The 18,128-nt window shown below is 46.9% G+C and overlaps 1 protein-coding gene across 12 annotated transcripts in view; it reads left to right on the top strand.

Moving 5' to 3' along the window:
- Nucleotides 1–18,128, top strand: part of LOC132827004 (M-phase phosphoprotein 9) — a 107,959-nt gene that overhangs the window by 3,321 nt on the left and 86,510 nt on the right. The gene's annotated exons all lie outside the window — the stretch shown is intronic.

Consider the following 18,128-nt stretch of genomic DNA (forward strand, 5'->3'; position numbering starts at 1 on the left):
TGCCTTTGGCAGAGTGGGAGGGGAGTTAAAGTGTTCAGCCACGGGGTGGTTAGGTTGGTTGGTGCGGGTGTCCCGGAGGTGTTCTCTGAAATGTTCCACAAGTAGGTGGCCTGTTTCCCCAACGTATAGGAGGCCACATCGGGTGCAGCGGATGCAGTAAATGATGTGTGTGGAGCTGCAGGTGAATTTGTGACGGATATGGAAGGATCCCTTGGGGTCTTGGAGGAGAGTGAGGGGGGGGGTGGGGGAACGTGGGTGCAAGTTTTGCATTTCTTGCGGTTGCAGGGGAAGGTGCCGGGAGTGGAGGTTGGGTTGGTGGGGGGGGTGTGGACCTGATGAGGGAATCGCGGAAGGTGTGGTCTTTCCAGAACGCTGATAGGGGAGGGGAGGGAAATCTAACTTTGGTGTGGGGTCTGTTTGGAGGTGGCGGAAATGACGAAGGATGATACGATGTATGTGAAGGTTGGTGGGGTGGTAGGTGAGGACCAGTGGGGTTCTGTCCTGGTGGCGGTTGGAGGGGCAGGGTTCAAGGGCGGAGGAGCGGGAAGTGTAGGAGATGCGGTGGATAGCATCGTCAACCACGTCTGAGGGGAAATTGCTGTCTTTGAAGAAGGAGGCCATTTGGATTGTTTGGTAGTGGAATTGGTCCTCCTGGGTGCAGATGTGGCGGAGGCGAAGAAATTGGAAATATGGGATGGCGTTTTTACAGGGGGCAGGGTGGGAGGAGGTGTAATCTAGATAGCTGTGGGAGTCAGTCGATTTATAGTAAATGTCCGTGTTGACTGGGTTGCCGAGATAGAAATGGAGAGGTTTAGGAAAAGGAAGGAGGGGTCTGAGATGGTCCAGGTAAATTTGAGGTCGGGGTGAAAGGTGTTAGTAAAGTGGATGAATTGTTCAACCTTCTTGTGGGAGCACGAGGTAGCCCCCATACAGTCATCGATGTAGCGGAGGAAAAGGTGGGGGGTTGGTGCCAGTGTAGCTGCAGAAGATGGACTGTTCCACATATCCGACGAAGAGGCAGGCATAGCTGGGGCCCATGCGGGTGCCCATGGCTACCTCTTTGGTTTGGAGGAAGTGGGAGGGTTGGAAAGAGAAGTTGTTCAGAGTGAGGACCAGTTCAGTCAGTCGAAGGAGGGTGTCGGTGGAAGGGTACTGGTTGGTTTGGTGGGAAAGGAAGAAGCGGAGGGCTTTGATGCCTTTGTGATGAGGGTTGGAGGTGTATAGGGACTGGATGTCCATGGTGAAGATATGGCGTTAGGGGCTGGGGGATTGAAAATCATGGAGGAGGTGGAGGGCGTGGGTGATGTCCGAACGTAGGTGGGGAGTTCTTGGACTAAGGGGGACAGGACCGTGTCAAGGTATGCAGAGATGAGTTCGGTGGGGCAGGCGCAGGCTGAGACAATGGGTCGACCGGGGCAGTAAGGTTTGTGGATTTTAGGCAGGAGCTGGAAACGGGCGGTGCGGGGTTGTGGGACTATGAGGTTGGAAGTGGTGGATGGCAGATCCCCTGAGGTGATGAGGTTATGGATGGTCTGGGAGATGATGGTTTGGTGGTGGGAGGTGGGAAAAAGTGAGGACTGCAGATGCTGGAGATCAGGGCTGAAAATGTGTTGCTAGAAAAGTGCAGCAGGTCAGGCAGCATCCAAGGAGCAGAAGAATCATTCCTGAAGAAGGGTTCATGCCCGAAACGTCGATTCTCCTGCTTTTTGGATGTTGCCTGACCTGCTGCGCCTTTCCAGCAACACATTTTCAGCTCTGGTGGGAGGTGGGGTTATGCTCAAGGGGGTAGTAGGAGGAGGTGTCCGTGAACTGGTGTTTAGCCTCAGCAATGTAATGATCAGTGCGCCAAACTACTACCCTGACTCCCTTGTCTGCCGGTTTGATAGTGAGGTTGGGGTTGGAGCTGAGGGAGTGGAGGGCTGCACGTTGCGAGGGTGAGAGGTTGGGGTGGACAGGTTGAGGAGGTCAATGTTGCGGCGGCAGTTGGCTATGAAGAGATCGAGGGCAGGTAAGAGGCCAGCACGGGGTGTCCAGGTGAATGGGGTGTGTTGGAGGCGGGCGAAGATGTCGTCAGAGGGTAGCGGGAGTCCTGGTTGAAGAAGCAGGCACGGAGGCGAAGGCGGTGGAAGAAATGTTCGATGTCTCGCTGTGTGTTGAACTCGTTAATCCAGGAGTGTAGAGGGATGAAGGTGAGGCCTCTGCTGAGGACTGATCTTTCATCCTCAGAATGGGGGAGGTCTGGAGGAATGGTGAAAATATGGCAGGGCTGGCAGCTAGGACCTAGGACCTGGAGCTGGGCACGGGGGCGGAGATTGGTGCGGGGGCGGAGATTGGTGTGGAGGCGTGGTTAGGTGTGGGGCGGGGATCGGGGTGAGGATCGGCACAGGGGCGGAGAAGGAGACGCATGCGGTGTGGCAACTTCCCCTCCGACATGGTTGACGATGCCCTCCACCGCATCTCCTCCACTTCCCGCTCCTCCGCCCTTGAACCCTGCCCATCCAATCACTACCAGGATAGAACTCCACTGGTCCTCACCTACCACCACCAACCTCCAGATACATCGTATCATCTTTCGTCATTTCAGCCACCTCCAGATAGACCCCACCACCAAGGATATATTTCCCTCCCCTCCCCGATCAGCGTTCCGGAAAGACTACTCTTTCCGTGATTCCCTCGCCAGGTCCACACCCCCCCACCAATCCAACCTCCACTCCTGGCACCTTCCCTGCAACCGCAAGAAATGCAAAACTTGCGCCCACACCTCTTCCCTCACTTCCCTCCAAGGCCCCAAGGGATCCTTCCATATCCGTCACAAATTCACCTGCAGCTCCACACACATCATTTACTGCATCCGCTGCACCCGATGTGGCCTCCTATACTTTGGGGAGACAGGCCGCCTACTTGCGGAACATTTCAAAGAACACCTCTGGGACACCCGCACCAACCAACCCAATCGCCCCGTGGCTGAACATTTCAACTCCCCCTCCCACTCTGCCAAAGACATGCAGGTCCTTGGCCTCCTCCATCGCCGGACCATGGCAACATGACACCTGGAGGGAGAGCACCTCATCTTCTGCCTAGGAACCCTCCAACCACAAGGAATGAATGCAGATTTCTCCAGCTTCCTCATTTCCCCTCCCCCCACGGACTCAGCACTTTCTTGACCTGCAATCTTCTTTCCAGCCTCTCTGCCCCCACCTCCTCTCCGGCCTATCACCCTCACCTTAACCTCCTTCTACCTATCACATTCCCAACGCCTCTCCCCCAAGTCCCTCCTCCCTACCTTTTATCTTAGCCTGCTTGGCACACACTCCTCCTTCCTGGAGAAGGGCTCATGCCTGAAACGCCGATTCTCCTGCTCCTTTGATGCTGCCTGACCTGCTGCGCTTTTCCAGCAATACATTTTTCAACTCTGTTCTCCAGCATCTGCAGTCCTCACTTTCTCCTAGCAAAGAAGGTTACCTCCGATTACAACGGGATCTTGAACAGATGGGCCAATGTGCTGAGAAATGGCAGATGGAGTTTAATTTAGATAAATGTGAGGTACTGCATTTTGGGAAAGCAAATCTTCGCAGAGCTTATACACTTAATGGTAAGGTCCGAGGAAGTGTTGCTGAACAAAGAGACCTTGGCGTGCAGGTTCATAGCTCCTTGAAAGTGGAGTCGCATCTTGATAGGGTAGTGAAGAAGGTGTTTGGTATGCTTTCCTTTATTGGTCGGAGTATTGAGTACAGGAGTTGGGAGGTCATGTTGCGGCTGTACAGGACATTGGTTAGGCCTCTGTTGGAATATTGCGTGCAGTTCTGGTCTCCTTTCTATCAGAAAGATGTTGTGAAACTTGTAAATCTTTTCTGAACGCTTTCAAGGATGTTGCCAGGGTTGGTGAACTTGAGCTACAGGGAGAGGCTGAATAGAGTAGGGCTGTTTTCCCTTCAGTGTCGGAGACTGAGGGGTGACCTTATCAAAGTTTATTAAATCATGAGAGGCATGGACAAAGTCTTTTCCCTTGGGGTGGGGGAATGCAGAACTAGAAGGCAGAAATTTAGGGTGAGAGGGGAAAGATATAAAAGACACCTAAGGGACACTGTTTTCACTCAGAGGGTGGTACGTGTATGGAATGAGCCAGAGGAAGTGGTGGAGGCTAGTACAATTGCAACATTTTAAGAGGCATTTGGATGGGTATATGAATAGGAAGGGTTTGGAGGGATATGGGCCGGGTGCTGGCAGGTGGGACTAGATTAGGTTGGGATATCTGGTTGGCATGGACAAGTTGGACCGAAGGGTCTGTTTCCATGCTGTACATCTCTATGACTTTAAAGGCTGTTTATCTGAATGTATATAGCCTTTGAAACAAGCTGATAAACTCAGCATAATACAGATTGAATTTATTTAATTCAATCTGGTGAACATCACAGAGACATGGCTATTCATGACATGGATAGGGACCCACCTCCTCCAAGACTTCCATTTCCCCGCCCCCCCAACGCCTCATCTTCACCATGGGTATCCATTCCCTCTACACCTCCATCTGCCATGACCTGGGCCTCCAAGCCCTCCGTTTTTTTCCTCTCCAAACGTCCCCAACACTACCCTTCCACTGACACTCCCATTCATTTGGCAGAACTGGTCCTCACCCTTAACAATTTCTCCTTCAAATCCTCCCACTTCCTCCAGACCAAAGGGGTAGCCATGGGCACACAGATGGGCCCCAGCTATGCCTGTCTGTTTGTTGGCTACGTAGAACAGTTGATCTTCCGTAGTTACGCCGGCACCACTCCCCACCTCTTCCTCTGCTACATTGATGGCTGCATTGGCGCCACCTCGTGTTCCCGCGAGGAGGTTGAGCAATTCATTAACTTCACCAACACATTCCGCCCTGACTTCAAATTTACCTGGACCATCTCTGACACCTCCCTCCCCTTCCTGGACCTCTCCATCTCCATTAATGACGACCGACTTGACACTGACATTTTTTACAAACCCACCGACTCCCACAGCTACCTGGATTACACCTCTTCCCACCCTACCTCTTGCAAAAATGCCATCCCGTATTCCCAATTCCTCCGCCTCCGCCGTATCTGCTCCCAGGAGGACCAGTTCTACCATAGAACACACCAGATGGCCTCCTTCTTTAGAGACTGCAATTTTCCTTCTCACGTGGTTAAAGATGCCCTCAAATGCATCTCGTCCACATCCCGCACCTCTGCCCTCAGATCCCACCCCTCCAACCGTAACAAGGACAGAACGTCCCTGGTGCTCGCCTTCCGCCCTACAAACCTTCGCATAAACCAAATCATCCACCGACATTTCCACCACCTCCAAAAAGACCCCACCACCAGGGATATATTTCCCTCCCCACCCCTTTCCGCCTTCCGCAAAGACCGTTCCCTCTGTGACTACCTGGTCAGGTCCACACCCCCCTACAACCCACCCTCCCATCCTGGCACCTTCTCCTGCGGCCGCAGGAACTGTAAAACCTGTGCCCACACCTCCTCCCTCACCTCTATCCAAGGCCCTAAAGGAGCCTTCCACATCCATCAAACTTTTTCCTGCACATCAACTAATATCATTTATTGTATCCGTTGCTCCCGATGCGGTCTCTTCTACGTTGGGGAGACTGGGCGCCTCCTAGCAGAGCGCTTTAGGGAATATCTCCCGGACACCCGCACCAATCAACCACACTGACCCTTGGCCCAACATTTCAACTCTCCCTCCCACTCTGCCGAGGACTTGGAGGTCCTGGGCCTCCTTCACCGCCGCTACCTCACCACCAGAGGCCTGGAGGAAGAACGCCTCATCTTCCACCTCAGAACACTTCAACCCCAGGGCATCGATGTGGACTTCAACAGTTCCTCATTTTCCCTTCCCCCACCTCACCCTAGTTCCAAACTTCCAGCTCAGCACTGTCCCAATGACTTGTCCGGACTTGTCCTACCTGCCTATCTTCTTTTCCACCTATCCACTCCACCCTCTCCTCCCTGACCTATCACCTTCATCCCCTCCCCCACTCACCTATTGTACTCTATGCTACTTTCTCCCCACCCCCACCCTCCTCTAGCTTATCTCTCCACGCTTCAGGCTCACTGCCTTTATTCCTGATGAAGGACTTTTGCCCGAAACGTCGATTTCGCTGCTCGTTGGATGCTGCCTGAACTGCTGTGCTCTTCCAGCACTACTGATCCAGAATCTGATTTCCAGCATCTGCAGTCATTGTTTTTACCTGAATATTGAAGGACAGCTAACAAGGAAGAGATAAAGGGGTGACTCTGTTAGTTAATGATGATATTAGAGAGGGATTTCTTAAGTTCAAAAGAAGTTTGGAGTGTGGAACTAGTTTGGATAGAGCTGAGCACTGTGGATACTTGAAATCAGAAAGAAAAACATAAATTGTTGGAGAAACTCAGCAGGTCTGGCAGCATCTGTTTGGAGAGTGAGGAAAGAATGACAATAGGTGGAGATGAAGCCCAGAGAGAGAGAAACACAGTTGGACAGCCAAAGGAATGGGTAAAAGTCAGCCTGGGAGAATGAATAGCTGCTAATGAAGACCATTATGGATTGTTTGTGGTCGCAGACATGTGATGACAAGGTGTGGTGTATTGGAGTTGGTGTAAGGACATGGGAGAAGGTGCTCAAGCCCTAAAATTGTTTAAGTTGATAATGAGTACAGTTTCCAAGCAGTAAATGAGGTTTTGTTTTTCCAATTCTGAAGAAGGGTCACTGGACCTGGAATGTTAACAATGCTTTCTTTCCACAGATGTTGCCAGACTTGCTAGTTTCTCCAACAGTTTTTGTTTTGTAGCTGGTGGATCGGGAAAGGAATGCGGATGTGATGTTTTCTACATGCTTTGGCTGCCTTTGCCCTTTCAGCTGGTAGATGTGACAGTTGGAATATTAGTTAAAGATATTTTGATACATTTAAATAACTTCTCCGTTCACATAGTGCATTCAACACTGCTGCTCATGGAGTCCAGCTTGTCTTTTCCCAAAAGGTCCTGTACCAGTCCAGACAAGGTGCCAGGTTCCATTTCTTAAAGGTCACAAATTAACCTGTTGTTTTTCTGTGCCAATATTTTGGCTTCATTTGTCATTTTGTTTAAATTATGTTTCTATAAAGATTCATTCAAGCTTAGTTGCCCTAACTGCCATTATGTCTTTTCTCTGTCCTTCTATGTGTCTGTCTGACACAGTCATGCTCTCCCATACTTGCACCTTCTGTATAAATGTTGGCAAGTCATGTTGCAACTATACAAAACATCAGTTAGACCAAGTTTGGAGTATTGTGCATAGTTCTGGTCACCACAGTTCAGGAAGGATGTGGAGGCTTTGGAAATGGTGCAAAGGAGGTTTACCAGGATGTTGCCTGGATTGGAGTGTATTAGCTATAAGGAATGGTTGGACAAACTTGGATTGTTTTCACTACAGCCTCAGAGGCTGAAGGGTGACCAGATAATTTTATACAATTCAATGAGAGGCATAGATAGAGTGGATAGTTGAAACCTTGGGTTTAATGTTCAAGTGGGGATGTTTAGGGAGATGTGCAAGGAAAGCTTTTTTTTTACACAGTCGGTAGTAACTATCTGAAACGCTACAACCAAGGGAGGTGGTATGGGTAGATCTCCCCACCAAACCCCCTGAACCCCCAGGTACCTTCCCCTGCGACCAGAAAAGATGCAAAACCTGCCAGCACTCCACCACCCTCACCTCCATCCGGGATCCCAAATTTTCTTCCAGGTGAGACAAGAGGTTTACCTGCCTCTCTTCCAACCTGGTTTACTGCATCAGGCGTTCCCGGTGTGGTCTTCTCTACATCAGGTAGACCGAACGTAAACTTAGGGAACTGTTCGCTGAGCATCGCAGCCATGCCCGCAGGGGCTGACCTGACCTCCCAGACATCACCCATTTCAATTCCCCTTCCCACTCCCTTTCTGACATGAGCATCCTTGGCCTCCTCTCCTGCCACAATGAACCACAGTGTACGTTGGAGGAACAACACCTTATCTTCTGCCTGAGCAACCTCCAGCCCGGAGTTCTCCAATTTCAAATAACCTTCCTTCCCATCCTTGACTCCCTTCCCAGACCCTCCCCCCTCCCTTCCACTCCTCCTTGCGAACAACCAGATTGATTCCTCCCATTGACCAACAAGGTCGATGGTGGCAAGGTAGTGGGTGGCACGGTGGCACAGTGGTTAGCACTGCTGCCTCACAGCACCTGAGACCCGGGTTCAATTCCCGACTCAGGCGACTGACTGTGTGGAGTTTGCACGTTCTCCCCTTGTCTGCGTGGGTTTCCTCCGGGTGCTCCGGTTTCCTCCCACAATCCAAAGATGTGCGGGTCAGGTGAATTGGCCATGCTAAATTGCCTGTAGTGTTAGGTAAGGGGTAAATGTAGGGGTATGGGTGGGTTGCGCTTCGGAGGGTCGGTGTGGACTTGTTGGGCCGAAGGGCCTGTTTCCACCCTGTAAGTAATCTAATCTAAAAAAAAAAGGTCTTACCCTCTACCTGCCTTCACCTATTCTCCACTTCATCGACTGGCCCCCGCCACCTCCTTTATCTGCAGCTCCCCCTATACCCATCCCAGCCCTGAAAAAGGATTGCACCCGAAACGTTGACTTCACCACCTCCTGATGCTGCCTGGCTTGCTGTATTCTTCCAGCCTCATGCCTGTCTACTTTGGGTAGATACAATGGCAATGTTTGAGGGCAGTTAGACAGACACAGAATAGATAGGGAAGACAGGAATATGGACCATGTGCAGGCAGATGGGATTAGTTTAGAATGGCATCATAGTCGATGCAGACATGTTGGGCTGAAGGGCTTATTTTTGTGCTATACTGTTCAATGTTCTTTCCAGCAATCTCTGGCACTCACCATCTCTTGCGTGTTCTCTCTCCCTCCCTTTCTTCCTCATGCTCGTGCTCTCTCTGTCATACTTGCAGTTTTTCTCTCTGTCATTCTCACATGCACGCTCTATCCCTCTCATGCTCACTCCCTCACATATGCTTACTTGCTCTCTCTCTCACATGCTCATTGTCTCGTTTGCACTTGTTCTAGCTCTCTCCTGCATGCTCTCTCTCTCTCTCTCATGCTCTCTATCTCTCTCGTGCTTGCACTCTATCTATGTCTTGTGCTCACTGTCTCCAGGCTGCATCTAGAATACTGTTTGCAGTATGTACTCTGGATGTAAATGTGTAGGTTATATTTCAGAGAAAATTTCCTAGACCGATACCTGGAATGGATGTGTTTTATTATGATGTTGCGAAGAGATATCGAGGTTGACAAGAATATGGATTTATTGTTACAATAAGATCAGCCATGATTTTATTAAATGGTGGTGCAAGCTTGAGGAGCCAAATTGCCTAGTGCTGCTCTTTGTTCATATGTTCAATTTTTGTGTTCAACTCTCAATGCCAAAGTCCGTATTCCAGAAGAAATAGCTATATATAGACAGTTCAAAGTTTGTGAGAAGATTTGTAGCTCGGGTGCTCGTTGTTGTGGTTCTGTTCGCTGAGCTGGGAGTTTTTGTTGCAAACGTTTCGCCCCCTTTCTAGGTGACATCCTCAGTGCTTGGGAATCTCCTGTGAAGCGCTTCTGCGCTGATTTCTCTGGCATTTATAGTGGTTTGAACCTGCCGACAGATTCAAACCACAGTAAATGCTGGAGGAATCAGCACAGAAGCGCTTCACAGGAGGCTCCCAAGCACTGAGGATGTCACCTAGAAAGGGGACGAAACGTTTGCAACAAAAACTCTCCGCTCGGCAAACAGAACCACAACATATATAGACAGTATGTTTCCAATTAAATTTAAAAGTTTAAGACCTGTTGCTTTAATTTAGAATTATTTGAATTTTTTTTGTTGTGATTTGAACCTTTCTTATTGGTGAGGGAAGCCATTAGCGTCTCTGCTGATTACACTTGCAAGAAGTGCACCCATCTCCAGCTCCTCCAAGACCGTGTTAGGGAACTGGAGCTGGAGTTGGATGAACTGCGGATCATTCGGGAGGCAGAGGTGGTCATAGATCAGAGCTTTAGGGAAGTAGCTACTCCGAAAGTTATAGAGAGATGGGTGACAGTGAGGGGGAGTGGGAGGAAGCAGCCAGTGCAGGGACCCCCTGCGGTCATTCCCCTCAAGAACAAGTATACCGTTTTGGATACTTGTGGGGGGGATGACTTACCAGGGGTAAGCAACGAGGTTCAGGCCTCTGGCATGGAGCCTGTCCCCGTTGCTCAGAAGGGAAGGGTGGAGAAAAGTAGAGCGATAGTTATTGGGGACTCAATAGTGAGGGGTACATATAGGCGGTTTTGCGAGGGCGACAGAGACTCACGATTGGTATGTTGTCTCCCAGGTGCAAGGGTACGTGATGTCTCTGATCGTGTTTTCCGGGTCCTTAAGGGGGAGGGGGAGCAGCCCCAGATCGTGGTCCACGTTGTCACCAACGACATAGGTAGGATGAAGGGTGAGGATGTAAGGCAGGCTTTCAGGGAGCTAGGTTGGAAGCTCAGAGCTAAAACGAGCAGAGTTGTTGTCTCTGGTTTGTAACCCGTGCCACGTGATAGAGAGTCGAGGAATAGGGAGAGAGAACAGTTAAATGCGTGGCTACAGGGATGGTGCAGGAGGGAGGGATTCCGGTTTCTGGACAACTGGGGTTCTTTCTGGGGAAGGTGGGACCTCTATAAACAGGATGGTCTCCACCTGAACCTGAGGGGCACCAATATCCTTGGGGGGAGGTTTGCTAGTGCTCTTTGGGAGGGTTTAAACTAACTCTGCAGGGGCATAGGAAGCTGGACTGTAGCTTTAGGGTACAGGACCTTGAGTGTAGAGAGGTTAGGAACATGGCATCGATCTCGAAGGAGGGTGCCTGTAAACAGGAAGGTGGCTTGAAGTGTGTATACTTCAATGCCAGAAGTATAAGAAATAAGGTAGGTGAGCTTGCAGCATGGGTTGGTACCTGGGACTTCGATGTTGTGGCCATTACAGAGACGTGGGTAGAACAGGGACAGGAATGGCTGTTGCAGGTTCCAGGGTTTAAATGTTTTAGTAGGGTCAGAGATGGAGGTAAAAGAGGGGGAGGTGTGGCATTGCTTGTCAAGGATAGTATTACAGCGGTGGAAAGGACGATGGAGGAAGACTTGCCATCTGAGGTAGTTTGGGCTGAGGTTAGAAATAGGAAAGGTGAGGTCACCCTGTTAGGAGTTTTCTACAGGCCTCCTAATAGTCTGAGAGAAGTAGAGGAAAGTATTGTGGGGATGATTCAGGAGAAGAGTGAAAGTAGCAGGGTGTTTGTAATGGGGGACTTTAACTTCCCAGATGTTGACTGGGAAAGCTATAGCTCGAGTTCGTTAGATGGGTCGGTGTTTGTCCAATGTGTGCAGGAGGGTTTCCTGACACAATATGTAGACAGGCCAACAAGAGGTGAGGCTATACTGGATTTGGTTCTAGGTAATGAACCAGGCCAGGTGTTAGACTTGGAGGTAGGTGAGCACTTCGGGGACGGTGACCACAACTCGGTGACTTTTACTCTAGTGATGGAGAGGGATAAGTGTGCACTGCAGGGCAAGAGTTATAGCTGGGGGCAGGGAAATTATGATGCGGTGAGGCATGACTTAGGATGCGTGGATTGGGAAAATAGGCTTCAAGGGAAGAACACAAATGATATGTGGAGATTGTTCAAGGAACAGCTAATGGGTGTCCTTGATAAGTGTGTACCAGTCAGGCAGGGAGTAAAGGGTCTTGTGAGGGATCCGTGGTTTAATAAGGAATTGGAATCCCTTGTGAAAGGGAAGAGGGCGGCCTATGTAAAGATGAGACATGAAAGTTCAGTTGGGGCGATTGAGAGTTATAAGGTAGCCAGGAAGGATCTAAAGAGAGAGCTAAGAGCAGCGAGAAGGGGACATGAAAAGTCCTTGGTTGGTAGGATTAGGGAAAACCCAAAGGCTTTCTATAGGTATGTCAGGAATAAAAGGATGACTAGGGTAGGTATCGGTCCAGTCAAGGATAGTAGTGGGAAGTTGTGCGTGGAGGCGGAGGAGATTGGAGAGACACTAAATCAATACTTTTCGTCAGTATTCACTCAGGAACAGGACACTGTTGCTGATGTGAATATTGAGTCACAAGTGATTAGAATGGATGGCCTTGAGGTACGTAGGGAAGAGGTCTGGGGAATACTGGAAAGGATGAAAATAGATAAGTCCCCTGGGCCTGATGGCATTTATCCTAGGATCCTCTGGGAAGCTAGGGAGGAGATAGCGGAGCCATTGGCCTTGATTTTTATGTTGTCGTTGTCTACAGGAATAGTGCCAGAAGACTGGAGGATAGCGAATGTGGTCCCCTTGTTCAAGAAGGGGAGTAGGGATAGCCCTAGTAACTATAGGCCAGTGAGTCTCACTTCTGTTGTGGGCAAAGTCTTAGAGAGAATTGTAAGGGATAGGATTTATGAACATCTGGATAGGAATAATGTGATCAAGGATAGTCAGCATGGTTTTGTGAAGGGCAGGTCGTGCCTCACAAACCTTATTGATTCTTTGAGAAGGTGACCAAGGAAGTGGACGAGGGTAAAGCAGTAGATGTGGTGTATATGGATTTTAGCAAGGCATTCGATAAGGTACCCCAAGGCATGCAAATGCAAAAACTACGGAGGTATGGCATTGAGGGTGCATTAGAGGTTTGGATTAGGAATTGGCTGGCTGGAAGGAGACAGAGGGTAGTAGTTGATGGTATAGGTTCATCTTGGAGTGCAGTTACTCGCGGTGTTCCACAAGGATCTGTTTTGGGACCATTGCTGTTTGTCATTTTTATAAATGACCTGGAGGAGGGGCTTGAAGGCTGGGTGAGCAAGTTTGCGGATGACACGAAAGTCGGTGGAGTTGTGGACAGCGAAGAAGGATGTGGCAGGTTACAGTGGGATATAGATAAGTTGCCGAGCTGGGCAGAAATGTGGCAAATGGAGTTCAATGTAGCTAAGTGTGAAGTGATTCACTTTGGTAGGAGTAACAAGAAGATGGATTACTGGGCTAATGGTAGGCTACTTGGTAGTGTGGATGAGCAGAGGGATCTTGGTGTCCATGTACACAGATCTCTGAAAGTTGCCACCCAGATAAATAGTGCTGTGAAGAAGGCATATGGTGTAGTGGGCTTTATTGGTAGAGGAATTGAGTTCCGGAGTCCTGAGGTCATGTTGCAGTTGTATAAATCTTTGGTGCGGCCTCATCTGGAGTATTGTGTGCAGTTTTGGTCGCCATACTATAGGAAGGATGTGGAGGCATTGGAACGAGTGCAGAGGAGGTTTACCAGGATGTTGCCTGGCATGGTAGGAAGATCGTATGAGGAAAGGCTGAGGCACTTGGGGCTTTTCTCATTGGAGAAAAGAAGGTTTAGGGGAGATTTGATAGAGGTGTACAAGATGATTAGGGGTTTAGATAGGGTTGACAGTGAGAACCTTTTTCCGATAATAGAGTCAGCTGTTACTAGGGGACACAGCTTTAAATTAAGGGGTGGTAGGTATAGGACAGATGTTAGGGGTAGATTTTTTACTCAGCGGGTTGTGAGTTCACGGAATGCCCTGCCAGTAGCTGTGGTGGACTCTCCCTCTTTATGGGCATTTAAGCGGGCATTGGACAAGCATATGGAGGTTATTGGGCTAGTGTAGGTTAGGTAGGCTTCGGTCGGTGCAACATCGAGGGCCGAAGGGCCTGTACTGCGCTGTATTTTTCTATGTTCTATGTTCTATTTGGGGTTTCAGTGTGGTGCTCTGTTAAGTTCTGTTTAATCAGCCTGCTCATTTTCTCATAAACATGGATTTTTAAAATCCTTATTATTAAGCTTTTTTTTAGGATTAATTGGATTCTTTTTAAAGTGGAATTTCCTGAGAATTGAATATTTCTCTCAGATTGATTTATCTAAGAGCATTCCAACTTTCCAGTCCTATTTTCTTCACTCTATTTTTAAATCTTCATTGAACTAACACTATTTAACACAGTCTCATCCTTTTTTCCCATAAGTGTCTGAATGTCTTAGAGTCATAGGGATGTATAGCACGCCTTTGGTCCAACTCGCCCATGCTGACCAGATATCCCAACCCAACCTAGTCCTACCTGCCAGCACCCGGCCCATATCCCTCCAAATCCTTCCTATACATATACCCATCCGGATGCCTTTTTAAATGTTGCAATTGTACTAGCCTCCACCACTTCCACTAGCAGCTCATTCCATTTCTGTACTTCTGCATGAAAAAGATGCCTCTTAGGTCTCTTTTATGTCCTTCCCCTCTCGCTCTAAACCTATGCCCTCTAGTTCTGGACTCCCCCACCACAGGGCAGAGACTTTGTCTATTTATCCTATCCATGCCTGTCATGACTTTGTAAACCTCTATAAGGTCACTCCTCAGCCTCCGATGCTGAAGGGCAAACAGTCCTAGCCTATTCAACCTCTCCCTATAGCTCAAATCCTGCAACCCTGGCAACATGCTTGTAAATCTTTTCTGAATCCTTTCAAGTTTAACAATTCCTTTCCTGTAAGGGAGACCAGAATTGAATCCATTAATACAAAAGTGGCCTAACCAATGTTCTGTACAGCCACAACAAGACTTCCCAACACCGATACTACACTGCACTGACCAATAAAAATAAGCATACCAAATGACCTTATAGAAGTGTATAAAATAATGACAGGCATGGAAAGAGTGAACAGTAAAGTCTTTTCCCCAGGCGAGGGAGTCCAAAATTTAAGGAAGTCGGTTTAAGATTAGAGGGAAAAATGTAAAAGGGACCTAATGGACAATTTTTTCATGGAGAATGGTGCATGTATGGATTGCCAGAAGGAATGGTGGCGGCTAGTACAATTACAACATTCAAAAGGCATTCGGATGGGTACATGCACAGGGATGGTTTAAGGGATGCGGGCACAATGCTGGCAAATGGGACTAGATTAGGTTTGGATATCTAGTCAGCATGGAGAGTTGGACCAAAGGGTCTTTTTCTGTGCTGTACATCTCTATGGCTCTCTTATCTGACCTACAAGAGTAAGCAAATTGCCACCTTGGAGCTTCTGATTCACATTTTATTCATTATATTTTTTCTGCACTCAGTTTTGCAACAGTGCTGAGAGTAATGTAAAATTGGTGGGTTGGTACTTATTATGATTTAGATGAAAGAGAGGTGACCTTATTGAAACATACAGGGTTCTTAGAGGACTTGCAAGGGTAGATGTGGTGAGCTTGATTCCTCTTGTGGTCGAGTCTAGGACCAGAGGGTATAATCTCAGAATAAGGGGTGCATGTTAGTGAATCTGTGGAATTCTTTAGACATGAGGAACAAGACTGAACCATTCAGCCTTTTGAGCATGCTCTGCCATTCTATAAAATCACAGTCGATCTGATTTTTTAAACCTGAGCTCTACTTTCCTCCAGTAATCTTTCATTCCTTTGTTAAACAAGAGTCTATCTACCTGTCTTTAAAAAAAATGCAAGATTTTGCATCCAATGCCTTTTGAGAAAAAGGATTCCAAAGGCACTCAACCTTCTGTAAGGAAAAAAACGTTTCCTCATCCCTGTCGAATGGGTGACCTCTTATTTTTAAATTATTATCCCTAGTTCTCGATTCTTCTAAAAGAATCTAGTCAAGTCTCCTCAGGATCTTTGTATGTTTCAACTAAATCACATCTGAATCTTCTAAGTCCAGAGAACACATAAAACTGAAGAACTGCGGATACAGGAAGTCAGAACCTTTGTGAAGAAATGTCACTGGCCCCGAAACATTAACTCTAATTTCTCTCCACGGATGCTGCCAGAGCTGCTGACATTTGTCAGAAATTTCTGATTTTGTTCTGGAGAATACATGCCTAGCCTATCTAGCCTCTCCTTGCAAGGCAATCTGCTCATTCCAGATATTAGCTTAGTAAGCCTTCTGTTAATTGCTTCCAATGCATTAGCATCCTTTTGTAGATACAATGAATGGTACTGTCCGCAGATCTTCAGATGTGGTCTCACCAGTGCTTTGTATAATTTGGATTTATAGTTACCAATGCCCTATATTTACCAAAGAGGGCTGCTGAGCCTGGATCGCTGTGTATATTCAAGCCTGAGACTTTTATTCAGTGAGTGAGTGAGTGAGGGAGGAAAGTAAAGTTGAGGGTTATCAGATCAGCCATGATCTAATTGAAATATATAACCGACTCAATGGACTGAATGGCATACTCCTGCTTCAATGTCTTCAGGCTTGTAAGAAATTGGAGTAGGGATATGCCATTGAGTTCGCTGCAATATTCAGGGAGATAATTCCTGATCATTTACTTTAATACTTTTTTCCTGCAATATTCCCAAATCCCTTTATGTTTTAAAATGTAGAAATGTATTGATCTCAGTCCTGAATATCATTCCCTTCCTTTAACCCCAACCGGGAGAATCATTCTTCCAATACCTATCCTGTTGAACCCTGCTAGAATTTTGTATGTTTGAATTAGATTATCTCTCATTTTTTCTATACTTTAAAAAAATACATGCCCAATCTGTTTAATATTTCCTCATAGAGCAATCCTTCCATGCCAGCAGTTATTCTGGTAAATCTTTGTTGTGTTCCTCCTCTCATGAGTATATCCTTCTGGAGACAAAGTGACCAAAATAGCTCATGTGATCTTACCAAGGCTTTATATAATTGTATTAAGACATGTTTACTCTAATATTTAAATTCCCTTGTAATAAAGATCAACAAGCCACTTGCCTCCTTAATTGCTTGCTGTATATGCCTGTTAAGGTCAATTACTTTTTTTTAAAAGTCCTTTTGAAGTTTAACACTGGCTGCTTGCCTTTTAGTAACTTCTCTATTTCTGTTTTTCTTACCAAAGTGGATAACTTCCACTTTTCTTCACATTGATTCCATCTGCTGAATTCCTACTAATAGATTCTATGTCTCCAAATCCCCTTTAAGTTTATCATTAACATTGTCCATTTCTGTTATTACATATGCTTCATTAACAGTGAGATTCCAATGTCACATTTTTCTGTAGTTTTGTTAAAAATGTATAAATGTTACAAAAATACTATCAAGCTTTGTGTCATGTTTTGAGGAAAATGTTTTGGCCAAATAGCTTCCAACCTTTTCCATCTCCATAAGTTCTTAAACACCTTATTGAGGATATGATTAAATCTCTTCCTTGGGTACAAATCCACCTCTTACAATGGTCAAAGTTTGTATGGAATCCTCAAAAGGAAATTATCTTTAATTCTGATCATATAAACTATTTCATGCCACTATTCACTGAAGAGAAAAGTGTTTTCGCTGGATCTCAATCCAGCATTCAATATCATCAGGTTGTGCAATCTGCCAACCTGCAAATCACTGTCTTATTCCTACATTGTTTTCTATACAGTTACAAACTCTCAGTCCAAACCACCCCCACCCATTTGAAACGAACAAATGTTATTTACTAACTATTTTATGTGGCACCTTGTTGAGCAGCTTGGTTGTTCAGTGGTTAGCACTGCTACCTCACAGCACCAGGGGCTCTGGTTTGTTTCCAACCTTGGGCAACTGTATGTATTTATCCCTGTCTGTGGGTGCTTCTGTTTCCTTCCACAGTTCAAAGACGTGCAGTCTAGGTGGATTAGCTGTAAGAAATGCAGGGATGGGGGTAGGGAAGTGCATCTGGATGGGATGCTATTCGGAGGCTCAGTGTATTCGATGGGCCAAATGGCCTGCTTCCACGCTGAAGGCATTATTTGATTCTTGTCAAAAGTTTTTGTAAATATCATATCCACTGGTTCCTTCTTATCTATTCTGCTGGGTGCATCTTAAAACAAAAAAATTAACAGGTTTGTTGAACATGACTCCCTTTCATAAAGTAGTGTTGATTCTGTCTGATCCTACTAATGTTTTCTAAGTGTCAAATGAAGGGTTAGAATTTGGTTATCACTTACTTGGTGTATACATAATTAGGAGACCCAGTGACCATTGCAGGAATACTAATTATTCCCAGTAGTGATTGTTCATCGATTATTGTAAATCATGATGTGTTTTTGTGCATTTTTATGAAAACATATGAAAAACAAATTAGGTCTGTTGGTTAGTAACCTGGTATGATTGTATTTTGTGAGAAAGGAGAATTGTTCAATTAAAGCAATAATATTATACAAAACCGTTA

This window comes from Hemiscyllium ocellatum, chromosome 24 (genome assembly GCF_020745735.1).
Source record: "Hemiscyllium ocellatum isolate sHemOce1 chromosome 24, sHemOce1.pat.X.cur, whole genome shotgun sequence".
NCBI classification, from domain to species: domain Eukaryota; kingdom Metazoa; phylum Chordata; class Chondrichthyes; order Orectolobiformes; family Hemiscylliidae; genus Hemiscyllium; species Hemiscyllium ocellatum.